Raw genomic sequence first — 15,866 nt, forward strand, 5'->3', positions numbered from 1 at the left:
GCAGCTAGCCACCATACTAGTAGAGGTGATCCACCCCAACCACTGCTACATGGACCCAGACAGGACTATTTTGGATAATATAATTTTAGTCTAGTACTTAACTGACTACACACGTAGGGCTGATCTGTTGGTTGCTTTATTCTGGATAAAGCAAAGATTTTCATCATGGTATCTCTTGGGTAGCTTGCATATATTTGAGTTTAGCCCTTGTGTCATGGATCTTTATCCTTTCTTGATTGTAGAGTGATCAAGGTTATCTGATCTCGCTCTTGTGCCACTTACACAGGTGGCTTACTGAACCTGGTATATGGATCACCCATCAACCTAAATGGATGATGTACACCTCAAGGTCTAAGACCTAGAATATCTAGAGAGGATGTGGGTCTATCTAGAGACCACCTCTGCCAAGATCAATTGAGCCAAGTTCTTGTGTCTTTGTTAAGACTGTAACCTCCACCCATCTCACATCCTGTTTGGATTCAGAGGAATCTGGATCTTCTAGGCTGGTCTCTGCAGATATGAATTTCCCTTTAAGAGAGGACAAACAAGGGCTCATGTCTTTGATGTACTCCTTCCACCTTCAGACCCCCTCTCTGATGGCACATTCTGGCAGCTTTTTTCCCCACCAGATATGTGAGTTATGATTGGCAGCTTTTCGGTATCAGTACATCAGGGTGTGCTCATGGCCTAAGGCAGATACCTCTTATCTCCTGTAGAGGCTGATCGAAACTGGGGGGTTTTTCAGTTTTGGCTGAAACTGGCTAACCACTTTTAGTCAAAACTTATTACCTTGCAGTCAGCAGCTCTCTGCTAAATACACAGATTATTACCCTCCAGTCCCAGGAACTCTGTAAGCATGGGCTAACAAACGGCAGAGCCATTACAATAAAAACTACTCAACAAGTCTGGCACGTTTAGGTACCGATGTCAATTCAGATGTAGTTAAACAACCTCTGAGGCAGGAACTTTGTTAGAATGTGTAAAAAAAAAAATCATGACTGCCAGCTTTTTATGCTTACCCAAACTATGCCCAAGTAACAAGAGAAAGTAGCGTTGAGATGTTTCCCATTTTGTGTTTAATTACAAAACTGATTACAGACAAGCATCATATGTGGGATGCAAATGAAACAAATAAATACATTCTTACTAAAATAGGGTAAAGGAGTCCAGACACTGGTCTACATTGCAGACATTATACCAGCCTGATGCACAACCCAGAATAAAAAAGCACATTGATGTCACTGAATGTGAGGACTATATGCACTGTACTGTGGTTAGTGTTGCTCTCTGAGTCTCTTTGGTGCTGGTTTTCCCAATAGGGGCTTCTGTGTTAGAGACATATCCATAACTGCTTCTGGGTAGCTCACTGCCACTGATTGTGTTCACTAGGAGCAATTCAGTCTCCTTTGGGCCTCCCTCAATGATGGTTTTCTTCAGATGTGCCTAGTAATGGTGATCTTGTCAAGGGTCTTCTCAGTGTTTCCCTCCAGCTGGTGACTCCTCATGTAGAGGAGTATTAAAAGCCCTTAAAGGAGACTAAGGGCCTGAATGTTACTTGAATTTATCTCCTGGGCCATACCAGAACCAAGCAGCTCAACTTGTTTTGATTTTACCTGCTTCTGGGCTCAGAGTTCATTTCCTCCTGCTGGCAAGTGCAGTTCAGGAGGAGGTCAAGGAAGGTTTCTTCTTTATTCAAAAAGACATTCTAATCTGCAAACGAACCTTTTCCGGAGATGCGAAGGCGGTAGAACGAGAGGACATGAAATGAGATTGAAGGGGGGCAGACTCAAGAAAAATGTCAGGAAGTATTTTTTCACGGAGAGAGTAGTGGATGCTTGGAATGCCCTCCCGCGGGAGGTGGTGGAAACGAAAACGGTAACGGAATTCAAACATGAGTGGGATAAACATAAAGGAATCCTGCTCAGAAGGAATGAATCCTAAGGAGCTTAGACGAGATTGGGTGGCAAAGCCAGTGGCGGGAGACGGAGATGGTGCTGGGCAGACTTATACGGTCTGTGCCAGAGCCGATGGTGGGAGGCGGGACTGGTGGTTTGGAGGCGGGGATAGTGCTGGGCAGACTTATACGGTCTGTGCCCGGAAAAGGACAGGTACAAATCAAGGTAAGGTGTACACAAAAAGCACATGTGAGTTTATTTTGTTGGGCAGACTGGATGGACCGCGCAGGTCTTTTTCTGCCGTCATCTACTATGTTACTATGTATTTGAAAATCTGGAAAGATGCAAATCTTCCTGTCTCACATTTTGCAAAAAAAGGAAAAAAAAATCGAAGCACTTTATAGAACAAAAATCCAACAACCAATAAATCTAAGCCAAACATAACCAAGAAACCAATCAAGGAAAGGAGGTCTCTGCTGTGCTGTTCATACTCCATTCAAGTTCCAGGGAGCATATTGATGGAGAAGACTTACCTTGGGGTATAGCAATAGGAGGGGGGGGGGCACCAAATGAAAACCAAAAGCCAGCAGCAATGACATCTTTCCAACTGAAAACAGAAAAACTCTCTTCCTGGAACACAAAAGCAGCACCAAACCAAACAACAAAGAATACACAAGGCTGTGCCACAGAGTCAAATAACAAACACTAGAGACAAAGGGAAAAACAAGCAAACAGGGAAAGCTGCCTTTACATACACAAATCGGATAAGGAACAATGCTTACAAGAATCAGGAGACAAACATAGCAGACAAAGACTTAAAGCAGGCTAAAGGGAAGGGCTGCTTCTAATACACAAGTCAGAAAGAAGCAGGGCTTACACTGCAGTCAAAGGTTTAAAGCAAACAAAGGGAAAAACAAACAACGTTCTTACAAGAACTCAGCCAGCACCCACAGCTGGGTAGGGAAAGGGAAGACAGGCAGAGACAGAGCATACACAGCTGCACGGAAGCAAAGCAATCAAGGAAAGCAGCTGGCAACAAACGGCTCTCTGAACAGTGAAAGGTAACAAGGGAAACCACACAGGGAAACAGAACAGGCTATGCTGGAGAGCATAGTTAACAAGGAAGTAATCCATTCAGGTTCAAACCAGAACCACACACACAGAAAAACAGAACAGGGCTTTGCTTGGGAGCAAAGTTAACAGGCAAGTAATCTGTACAGATTCAAACCAGAACAACACACACAGAAACAGAACAGAGCTTTGCTTGGAAGCAAAAATAACAGGCAAATAATCCATACAGGTTCAAACCAAAACCACACACACAGGGCTCAAGGCTGTGCCCAGAGGCACAGCTAACGACACCAGTTCCCTCAGAATCAAACAACAGTACAACAAGAAAAGGGAAAAATAGACCTGTTGCAAAGGCAACGCAGGAAAGCTCCCTGGGTCCTTATAAAGGAGTAGGCTGATGATTTCACAAGTAGGAAATGAAGCAGGGAGACCAAAACAAGGCTTGGCTTCAGGAACACCAATGCGATGCTTGGCTAACAGGAAGAACAACAACAGGAAAAAAGGCAGACTAGAGAGGTCACAGATCTAGATACAGAGAAACAGTAGGTCTGGACATAAAGGCATGGCCACAACCGTGACATTTGGGAGGGGTCACAGTTTCCACCACAAGTGTTACAGGTAGAGGGAGATAGGGACCTGAGCTCCCCACTCCATAGAGCACTTCACCGACCACTACATTACTCCAGGGACCTGCATGCTGCTCTAATAGACCTGACTTTAACATTCTAAGGCTGTCATAGAAGCTGGTAAGTCATATATTTTTATTCACATTTTTGGGGGGTGGGATGGGGTCAGTGACCACTGGGGGGTATTGGGGTGTTGCCACAGATTCCCTTCAGTGGTCATCTGGTAATTTTAGGGCACCTTTTTGTGTCTTATTTGTTCTGAAAACAGGTCTAGACCAAAACGTCTTAGTTTTAGTCCTGGACATTTTTGTTTTATTCCATTATGGCTGTAAAAACGTCCAAGTGTTAAGCACGCCCTAATCCTGTTTCCGACATGCCCCCTTGTGATTTGGATGCACTGCAGACGAATTGCATAGATAAACGCCTGCAAAATAGGATTAGAAAATACCGATTTGGACGTTTTGAGAAGAATAACATCCAAATGGTGCTTTATGACACCTTTTGGACATTTTTCTCTTTTGAAAATGAGCCCCTTGGTGAAAGGATGACACCACCAGCAGGTGCTGCTGGGCAGACCGGAGAGATCTAGATGGAGTATATAGAATCAGACAGAAATTCTGGGGTGACTACTGAGAATCTTGTGCACTAAAAGTAGTATCTTAAAGGAAATCCGAAAGGTGATTGGTAGCCAACGTTCTACTTGGAAGAATGAGGTGACTTGATCGTATTTCTTTCCTCCCAAGAGTAATTTCACCAATGATATTTCTGCACTAGCTGCAAACATCGTAAACACCCTTAAAAAGTGAATTGCAGTAAAAGTGCTCCTCTGTCTAACAGAGGTCATATTGAGTGTATCTGACACAATTTAAAGAAACACCTACTTACCAATAATGCAATGTGAACATGGAAAGATAGCCCAGAATCCAGCAAAACCCCTAACTCCTAAATTCAGAACTAACCTGAATCTGGCTCCCACAAAAAGGTAAAGACCCCGGGTTAACAAACTGAAAGTTCTTACTAAAACAGTATCTTAGTTTTAGACATATTCAATTGCATCTTGTTAAACTGTAGCCAGTGAGTAATCCTAGAGAAGTGAGAATTCAAAATAAATAATACTCCTGAGTCCCCAGTGTCAACAGTAAATTAAAGTAAATGTCATCCACATATATGTACAGGATCAACCCCAGAGACTGAATCAGGCCTTCCAGTGGCGCCATGAAAATATTAAACAGTGTAGGCGCCAGCAAAGATCTTTGTGGCACCCCACTGGGAAGAGAGAAAACAAATGAATTCCTAAGTACTTGATAAGATCTGTTATTGAGACATAATTTAAACCGATCTAATACTGAACCTGAGATTCCAATACTGAATAACCTATCGATGATGATCCACCAAGTCAAACACAGACAACTTGGTTGTTAGTCCTTATTTTATATAATGTTGAAGATTTTAAGCTGAAAAAAAGAAACACAACTACAAGAGATCAGAGTAAGGTTTCCTTTATTCAGAATTGCATATGTTATATTGCTGGCAATGAGAAAAAATTGGGATTTAGGAAGGCAGAGTGAGTTGGCTCCTGAAATTCCAATTCTCTCCTAAAGCAAAATAAAACAGATCCACTCTTTTATAGCCCTTAAAATACAAGTTTCAGGCATGAACAGTTCTTTTGAAAAAGAAATTGATGGTTTCAACTGTTATGTACTGTAAATACCTAGTGGCATAGTCTGTGGGGGTGTTACCAGCACATCACTGTTGGCACCTTAAATGTCTCCCCAATTCTTATCTAGTTTATTCAAATATATTTAAGCTGGAAAAACAAATACTACAGAGATGGAAAGACAGCATGATTGAGGCTTGGGTCTATGCTAGCATATAAGCATTTTTTGAGCTGCTGTTCTTAAAGAAAATTAACTCATTCTAATTCCACAATTTCCTGCTCTTATTCAATGATCCCATTGCTAGGATCATGTAGACAACACTCATCAGTATTCATCAATGCTTGTATCTCCTGTTGTATGTCCATATAAATAGCCTTCTTTTATTCCAAAATACTCATTTTTCTATCATCAAATGGCTGGTCCCTTACATATGTTACTTGAGCTGGCATACTAGGAAACTTCACTGAGGCTAGTTGTTTTTTACAGCATTGAGGGCACTGAAAGAAACATTGAGGGGCATTTTTGATAAAACATCGAAATCAAAATTTGGGGGTGGAGGGGGCTCCTCTTCTTGGTCATCTGGTGGTGGCTGTGGCTCCTCTGGGAGAGGCTGTCCTCTGCGCTGGGCCAAATTGTGCAACATGCAGCACGCCACAAAGATCTTGGCCACCTTTTCTGGACTGTAGAGCAGCTCTCCTCCAGACCGGTCCAGACAGCGGAACCGGTTTTTCAACAAACCAAAGGTCCGCTCAATGATCCCCCGGGTGCTGTGATGTCTCCTGTTGTAGGTTTCTTCTGCCCCTGGTTGTGGGTGGATCAGGGGGGTCATGAGCCATGTCCTCTGCGGGTAGCCTCGGTCACCTTTGGAGAAAAGCAGAATGAGATAGATGAGTGTGTATTGCTTGGAGCAGGTCCGGGGGGGGGGGGAGGAGGGGGGGATTTGGATAGTGGGTTGTGGAGTGAGGTGGAAGAAGCCAGGACGGAGGGTTGCCCAGTGGAGGAGGTATAGTATGGGTACATGCATGTGGCACTTACCTAGTAGCCATCCACGAATGAACTCCCCTCGCTCGAACCTGCGGAAGATGCCCGAATGCTGTAGGATGTAGGCATTGTGGGTGGACCTGGGGTACCTGGCACACACGTCTAATATCTCCCCCTGGGCATCACATACAACTTGCATGTTCATAGAATGAAATGCCTTCCTATTTCTGTAGGTGGCTTCGTGTGGCCAGGGGGGTCTGAGGGCTACGTGTGTGCAGTCTATCACACCGATGACCGGGGGGAATCTAGCAAGAGCATAGAAGGCAGCCATGTTGTTGTGCAGGGCCTGGGGGGTGGTGGGGAAAGTGATGTAGTGTGAGGTGTGAGTTAGAAAGGCATCCAGGAACTGGGTGAGACAGTGTGAAATAGAAGCCTGGGTGAGCCCTGTGTTAGCAGCTAATACGGATTGGAAACTGCCAGTGGCCAGGACAGAGAGAGAGGAAGTGATTTTGAGGTGGGCAGGGATGGGGTTATTCCTACGTGTCTGGGGCTGAAGGAGGGGTTTCAGCTGCTCATACAGCTGAAGAATGGTGGCCCTAGCAAACCTGAACCTTGTTAGACATTGCTGGTCAGTGAGTTGTAGGAAGGTGGTGCGGGGCCTAAACACTCAGGGCCGTGAATACCTCCTGCGGTGGGTGGCCTCTTCATGTAGCATGCATGCCACAAGTGCATTAAGTGCATCCATATCCCCACCACCAGTGCAAGTATTAGGACTAGTAGTCAAACACCAACACACACAGATCCCTCACTTTCCGCAAACGAATCTTTCCGGAGATGGGAAGGTGGTAGAACGAGAGGACATGAAATGAGATTGAAGGGGGGCAGACTCAAGAAAAATGTCAGGAAGTATTTTTTCACAGAGAGAGTAGTGGATGCTTGGAATGCCCTCCCGCGGGAGGTGGTGGAAATGAAAACGGTAACGGAATTCAAACATGCGTGGGATAAGCATAAAGGAATCCTGTGCCGAAGGAATGGATCCTCAGGAGCTTAGTCAAGATCGGGAGGCGGGGCTGGTGATTGGGAGGCGGGGATAGGGCTGGGCAGACTTATACGGTCTGTGCCAGAGCCGGTGGTGGGAAGCGGGACTGGTGGTTGGGAGGCGGGGATAGTGCTGGACAGACTTGTACGGTCTGTGCCAGAGCCGGGGTTGGGAGGCAGGGCTGGGGAGGTGAGGATAGTGCTGGGCAGACTTATACGGTCTGTGCCTGTGCCAGAGCCGGTGGTTGGGAGGCGGGGATAGTGCGGGGCAGACTTATACGGTCTGTGCCCTGAAGAGCAAAGTAGGGTATACACAAAAAGCAGCAAATATGAGTTATCTTGTTGGGCAGACTGGATGGACCGTGCAGGTCTTTTTCTGCCGTCATCTACTATGTTACTATGTTTCCGCCACCACGCCCTCTGGCCACTCACTCGCCAAACAGTACAGGAACACAGAGACAAACGGAGGTCAGGGAATAGAGTATACACATGGGAACAGTGAATGGGGAGGGATAGGAGAGGGGAAGGGGGCGATGGAGCAAAGGAGTAGGAGTAGGGAAAGGTCAAAGGGTAAGTCACAAAAGAGGCAGGGCACACAGACGAACGTCACAGGTACTCAGCATGCTCGGCTTTCTCTCTGCAACCACCAATTCAACTCTTCCACCAACCATCTCGCCACTCTCCAACTACACATAATCGGTAATGGGTCTAAAGACGATTTCCCCCTTGCTCTGGTCGCTTCTATTTCGGGTCCAACTTATTACGCCCGTCTTCGCGCTCAACCAGAGCCATTTCGCTATCCGTTATATGTTGTACACATCCACGTCGTATCAGCGCCCCTAACACGCCCCAGACACGCCCCTTATTTGGGCGTTTTTAAGTAAACGTAGAAGCGACATGGACGCACTGACACTTTGGTTTCCATTATATTGATTTATTCGATGGAGTGCAGTTGAAAACGTCCAAGTTCGGCTTTCGATTATACCGCATTATTCGTTTTTGGGAGATAAACGCCTATCTCCCGATTTAGGTCGCAATATAGGCGTTTTTGTCTTTCGATTATAAGCTGGATAGTCTTATGTTTCTTACCACTTTTGTTCAATTTTGCTACTCCTTTTATTTTTTCTAATTTCTGATTGAGGAGTGACAGTTTTTCCCTATTATTTTTGTAGAAACCCAAATAGTAGCAAGATTCCATGCTGTCAATCCCAGGGCAAGCAGTGGCTTCCCCCATGTCTGTCTCAACAGCAGACTACAGACTTTTCCTCCAGGAAGTTGTCCAAACTTTTTTAAAACCCAGATATGTGTAATCCGTTGGGTTGGTCGTGAGCCCTTGGGCCCTGGCCAAGGCCAAGGGGAGACAGACCCCCCCCCACCACACACCCCAGCTATCCAATACCCCTAATCTACCCCTTCCCGCAATCCCTCAGGAAGAAGGGAAAAAGGCATACAGGCGGGCCTCGCGGCCAAACCAGAACCCACGCACCCAGAGCCACTCGTGCGAGCCTCACGGCTGAACTGGAACCAATCACACACAGGGAGGGGTGAAAGAACCCAGAGGGCCCCCCCCCCCCCGGGCCCCAAGATGCCAGACACGCGCTGAACACCAGCAATAGGGCAGAGGGAGAAACAAAGGACCAGAGCGGGCCACGCCCACCCAGGGGACTAGCGCAGGACAGGGGAACTAACACAGCAACCCCCCCCCCCCACCAGGGTAGGAAGCCCCAGGCAGAAGCCAGAGGAACCAGACACAAAAGGAAGGCAGAAAGCCTTTGCCTCAAACCCACTGTAGACAGAGGCAAACAGAACACAAAGGGTTAAGCTTGTAGAGCCAGCAGAGAGAGAGTTCCATAAATCAACAAACAATCAGAGAGAATGCTTCCCTTCCAGGAGAGGGAGCAGGGCTGATAGATCAAACACACTGGCAGAGGCAGGAACACCATACACACAGTACACAAAGGGTTAAACTCACTGAGCCAGCAGGCCGGGACACTGGGAAGAGAAATCCTTAAAACGAACAAACAACGGAGAACGCTCTCACTCAGCCCAGAGCCCCGGAGGCTGAGCAATGCCCAGCCCCCACTAAACCAGTGGCGTAGCTAGACTGCCAATTTTGGATGGGCCTGAACCTAAAGTGGGTGGGCACAAAATTTTCTCCCTATCCCCCTTCCCCAGCAAAATTTAGTCACACTAATCAGATGCATTTGTCACATAGGGGTAAAGTGCTGCTTTTCAGTGCATCAGGTTTCAGAAAATGTATTTAAAAGCCTAACACCCTTTTCAATGAGCTTTCAGAGGCCAAAAACCTCCTGCCTCAGGTCAGCATAACGCTGTTATGGTATCCTCTCCTGACCTAAGGAAGGAAGTATTGGTCTCTGAAACTTTATTAACACAGGTACCATATTACTTTATCCTAAATTAAAATAAAATTATTTTCTTTACCTTTGTTGTATGGCCATTTACGTTTTCTCATTGTGTTGCTCCCAGTCTCTAGATTCTGCTTTCCTTCGTCTTTCTCTTGCCAGGGTTTCCTGTCCATTCACCACCTATGGCTTTTCATCTTTTCCTCACCCTTGTTCTCCACATGCTCCTTCCTCTTATTCTCCAGTCTTTCCCTACTCTGTCCTCTCCCTCTTTCCATCCAGCAGCTCCCCTCTTTCTTTTGCATCCAGCGTCTCCTTTTTCTCCCTACCCTTCCATCCAGTGTCTTCCCTCTTTCTCTCCTCATTCTTCCACCCATCTACCCTCTCTCCTGATCCTTCCATCTAGTGTCTCTATCTCTCTACCCTTTTCTGTTCAGTCTCCCCTCTCTATCTCTCTCTCTCTCTCCACATCCTTCCAGTCTCTCCCCTTTCTCTCTGCATCCTTCCATCCATCTCCCCTCTTTCTCTCCCTATCCTCCCATGTCCAGCGGCTCTCTCCCTTCCCTCCAGTCCCTTCTTCCTCTCCCTCCCATGTCCCAGCAGCTCTCTCCCTTCCCTCCAGTCCCTTCTTCCTCTCCCTCCCATGTCCCAGAAGCTCTCTCCCTTCCCTCCAGTCCCTTCTTCCTCTCCCTCCCATGTCCCAGAAGCTCTCTCCCTTCCCTCCAGTCCCTTCTTCCTCTCCCTCCCATGTCCCAGCGGCTCTCTCCCTTCCCTCCAGTCCCTTCTTCCTCTCCCTCCCATGTCCCAGCAACTCTCTCCTCCCTTCCAGTCCCTTCTTCCTCTCCCTCCCATGTCCAGCAGCTCTCTCCCTTCCCTCCAGTCCCTTCTTCCTCTCCCTCCCATGTCCCAGCAACTCTCTCCCTTCCCTCCAGCCCTTTCCTCCTCTCCCTCCCATGTCCCAGCAGCTCAGCCATTTTTCCTCCAGGTCCGCCATCGATCCTTCGCGCTGTCTCTATCCCTTTTGTCCCACGGAGGCAGCGCTTCCTTCCTGCCCTGTCTTCTCCCGAAGCTCCGCTGCATCGGTCCCTCCCTGCAAGTAGAATCCTCCTTCGCCGGTCGCGCTGCGCTGCCATGCAATTGCACATGCAGCTTCGCTCCTCCCCCTGCCGCGTTCATCCGGCCCTAAACAGGAAGTGCATCACAGAGGGCCAGATAGACGCGTCGGGGGAGGAGCGAAGCTGCATGTGCAATTGCATGGCAGCGCAGCACGACCGGCGAAGGAGGATTCTACTTGCAGGGAGGGACTGATGCAGCGGAGCTTTGGGAGAAGACAGGGCAGGAAGGAAGCGCTGCCTCCGTGGGACAAAAAGGATAGAGACAGCAATGCGGATGGGCGGGCCTGGAGGGAAAATGGGTGGGCCTGGGCCCGTCCAGGCCCACCCGTGGCTACGCCTTTGCACTAAACAAACGAGCAGCTGACCCTGATTACAGAGCTACGCACACACACACAGCAGCAGCTAACCCAGAGGGAAGGAAAAGAATACTCTAACACAACACAGATCCCTGTCAGAACCTAGAGCACGTTCTGAGAGAAAACTATCAGGCTTTCCAGTTACCACCAAGCGTAAGTAACGCAAAAGCAGAGAAACTCTTCAGCTGCAGGCTAAAGTACTATCCCCTCACCTCAGCACAACCCCTGGCAGCCACTCAGAAGAGACGTCCCCCCCTCCCCCTCAGCCAAACCGGCAGAATCATAACAATATGCTAACTGTAGTTAACACATCGTCCGGCAATGAGTTCCAGATCTTAATTATTCTTTGAATGAAAAAATATTTCCTCCTATTTGTTTGTTTTAAAAGTATATCCAAATAATATCGTTGAGTGTCCCCTGGTCTTTGTACTTTTTCAAAGAGTGAAAAATTGATTCACTTTTACCCTTTCTACACCATTCTGGATTTTGTAGACCTCAGTCATATCGTCCCTCTGCCATCTCTTTTCCATGCTGAAGAACCTTAACCTCTTTAGCCTTTCCTCATATGAGAGGAGTTCCATCCCCTTTATCATTTTAATTTTGGTTGCTCTTCTTTGAACCTTTTCTAATTCCGCTATATCTTTTTGATATACGGTGACCAGAATTGAACACAGTACTCAAGGTGAGGTCGCACCATGGAGTGATACAGAGGCATTATACTATTCTTGGTCTTATTTACCATCCCTTTCTAATAATTCCTAGTATCCTGTTTTGCTTTTTTGGCTGCCGCCAGACACTAAGCAGATCTCCTCAATGTTTTGTCTATGACACCTAGATCTTTTTCTTATGTGCTGACTCCTAAGGTGGACCCTAGCATCAGGTAACTACGATTTGGGTTATTCTTCCCAATGTGCATCACTTTGCATTTGTCCACATTAAATTTCATCTGTATTTGGATGCCCAGTCTTCCAGTTTCTCAAGGTCTTCCTGCAATTTTTCATAGTCAACACGTGTTTTGAACAACTTTTAATAGTTTTGTATCATCTGCAAATTTAATCACCTCACTTGTCATTCTGATATCCAGATCATTTATAAATATGTCAAATAGCACCGGTCCCTGTACAGATCCCTGTGGCAGTCCACTATTCACCCTTCTCCACTGAAAAACAGGCCACTACCCTCTGTTTTCTGTCCAATAACCCAATTCCTAATCCACAAAAGGACATTGCCTCCTATTCCACGACTTACATTTTCTCAGGAATCTCTCTTGAGGATCTTTGTCAAAAGCTTCCTGAAAATCTAGATACACTACATCAATTGGCTCAACTTTATCCACATGTTTATTCATGCCTTCAAAGAAATGAAGCAAATTGGTGAAGCAAGACTTCCCTTGGGTGAACCCATGTTGACTCTGTCCCATTAAACAATGTTTGTCTATGTGTTCTGTAATTTTTTCTTTTTTCTTCGAGCAGGGACTGTCTCTTCATGTTCAAGTATACAGCGCTGCGTACGTCTAGTAGCGCTTTAGAAATGATAAATAGTAGTAGTAGTAGTAGTAATATTAGTTTCCAATATTTTGCCTTCCACTGATGTCGGGCTTACCGGTCTGTAATTTCCCAGATCACTCTTGGAACCCTTTTTAAAAACCAAAGTTACATTGTCTACCCTCCAATCTTCAGGTGGCTGATTTTCCAATTTGATGGAAGAGAAGTGTTATGATTGAGGACGAACTGAGAGCGCAGTATAGACTTTGAGCATAGATCTTTGGGTCATTATTTGCTCTTATTGGCCTTTAAGTATTCAGTGACAGTTTGGATGTTCATTCTTCAAGACTCCAGAGACTCCTGATTCAGGCATCATAGCCAAAACACGGCCCATCTAAAAGTGTAATAAAGGATCTTTTGGTTGTGGAGACTTGTTCTTCTGTGTTTTGTTTCGCATGCTAATGGCAGCATTAGTGCATGGCCATTTATACAAGAAATAGAAAGAGGCCATTTTTATGTCTGTGGCAAACACCTGCATAAGGGTGCACTATGTCCATTATTTACTACATCTTAGTAAATGCACCCCTTAGTTGGCTTTCCAACTATTATGCCTCCAGTACATTGCTATGCAGATTTCAAACTGATGGAATTCGTGAATTCCACATCTTTAAAAAAAAATCTGCTGTTCTGGTACTTAATTACTATTCTGTGAACTCTGTATGTTCTTAAATGTGCCTGTTCTAAACCATGTAAAGTTTTACAATATATATGAATAGTTTTAAACAGCCTGTCTTCGCTATGTGGTAAATTCTCAATACATTGTGCTTTCTTGTAAAGATAATTTTGCCGCTAACATTACTATATTTCCTATAAAGGAGTGCCTGCCAACTCATCCACTGCATGTGGTAATTATAGTCTTACTTCACACCCTGTCATGCATTAGTACTAGTTTAGATGCTTATAGGATATAATCTTCAGGAACACATCTTCCAGTATTGCAATTGTATATCTAGTATGTCTCAAGAAAACAGAAATAAAGGTTAATAAATACAAACAAAGCCAAAAATATACATGATTAGAGATTGTTATTTTTATTGGACACCAGCTAGTCTTCCGCAACTGATACTACTTCTACTACTTCTCATTTCTGTAGCGCTACTAGATGTACACAGCGCTGTACACTGGACATAAAGAGACAGTTCCTTCTCGACAGAGCTTACAATCTAATTAGGACAAATAAGTGAATTACTAAGGTGGGAATGATATAACATGGGTACTGAACAAGTGAGTAAGGGTTAGGAGTTACACGCAGCATCAAAAAGTTAGGCTTTGAGCCTAGATTTGAAGACGGCCAGAGGTGGAGCTTGATGTACTAGCTCAGGAAGTCTTTTCCAGGCATATGGTGCAGCAAGATAAAAGGAATGAGTCTGGAGTTAGCAGTGGAGGAGAAAGGTGTAGATAAGAGAGATTTACCCAGTGAACGGAGTTCCCGGTGAGGAGTGTAGGGAGAGATAAGAGTGGAGAGATACTGAGGAGCTGCAGAGTGAATGCACTTGTACGTCAATAAGAGGAGCTTGAATTGTATGTGGAAATGGATAGGGAGCCAACGAAGTGACAAGGAGAGGGCTAATATGAGCATAGTGACACCGGCAGAATATAAGTCGTGCAGCAGAATTTTGAACAGATTGAAGGAGAGAGGGCTTGCTTAGTGGGAGACCTGTGAGAAGCAAGTTGTAATAGTCTAAGCGAGAGGTGATAAGGGTGTGGATAAGGGTTCTGGTAGTGTGCTCAGAAAGAAAAGGATGAATTTTGGTGATATTACAGAGAAAGAAACAACAGGTTTTAGCAGTCTGTTGAATTTGTGCAGAGAAGAAGAGAGAGGAGTCGAAGATGACCCCAAGATTACGAGCTGATGAGTCAGGGAGGTTGAGAGTGTTATCCACAGAGATAAAGAATGGGGGAAGAAGAGAGGTTGGTTTAGGGGGAAAGCTAAGAAGCTTAGTCTTGGTCATGTTTAGTTTCAGATGGCGGTGAGACATCCAGGCAGCAATGTCAGACAGGCAGGCTGATACTTTGGCCTGGATTCTTGCTGAAATTTCTGGTGTGGAGAGGTAGATCTGGGAATCATCAGCATGATAATTCTTTTTAACTTCCAAAATCTCATTGAGATCCTTATAGATGAAAAAAAGCAATAGACAATCATGTTTATTCTTTACAACCCAACAGAAATTGAATAGAATTATACAAATGGGATCAAGAATGTCTGTCCATCCATCTGTGTGTGCGAGGGCAAAATAACACACTGAAAATTTAACAGTGTGGACATAGGGGACAGACCGGTAGAAAGATGAATTGAGTTTGAAAATGGGCCAGATCATACTGGGGGTTCTAGATAGGTCCCACTCCCCAAAATGGACCAATGACAGGATTTCCAGCATCCATAGCATAGAAACTTATATAGAGTGAAACACAGCAGTTAGATAATTCCTCCTTTCAAAATACCTTGCAAATTCTTTTTATCCCTGTTCAGATTCTTTTACTTTGGAGGATACCTTTAGAAAGCATACTCAGATAAGTTCTTGTTTTATAGTCCAAGAGGGGTCATGATGATATTTTTGGGAAGATGTTTTAATCTGCAAATATTTGATCCAGACTGAAGTACGAATATGTGGTATACAAGTTTTGACTGCGTTGTTTCTTACTCTTACTTCATGCTTTTATAATGAAAGAATTTAGTTTTTGAATAATTTAATTGAAATAAGTACTGGTATATACAATTTGTTTTGGGATTACGATCTTAACTAATTAATTTTGCTGCAAGCCAACAGAAGTACTGAGGAGCACAAGATGGAAGGAATGAGTAGTAGAAATATGTCATGAAAACAGTTTTGTTTTTTTTTACTTGACAGCCCACATACCATCTGATGCTCCTTCACAAGAAGAGTAAGGAGGAGTAAGAGCAGGAACCTGCCCAAGTCTGACACAAACCATAAAATCCAAAAGTAGAAGCCAAGAGCAAAATGCTTACATTCCTCAACATTCATTTAATCATGTCAGTCCCAGACTGCCTTTCTTTTTCCTAAAGTACTTTCTATCTTTTTTTATATACCTGTCACATACTGCTTTGGGTCAATCTCTTCTTAAAGGTGGTTAATAATCCAAATAGATATAGATATATCAGTATTTCATTAGAATTAAAGGTATTGGTCTTTTATAAATCAAGTGTGAAAAATGCCGAGTGAGGAGCCATGATGATGATGGTAATAGAATATTTGTCCA

The sequence above is a fragment of the Microcaecilia unicolor genome, chromosome 10, assembly GCF_901765095.1.
Source record: "Microcaecilia unicolor chromosome 10, aMicUni1.1, whole genome shotgun sequence".
NCBI lineage: Eukaryota > Metazoa > Chordata > Amphibia > Gymnophiona > Siphonopidae > Microcaecilia > Microcaecilia unicolor.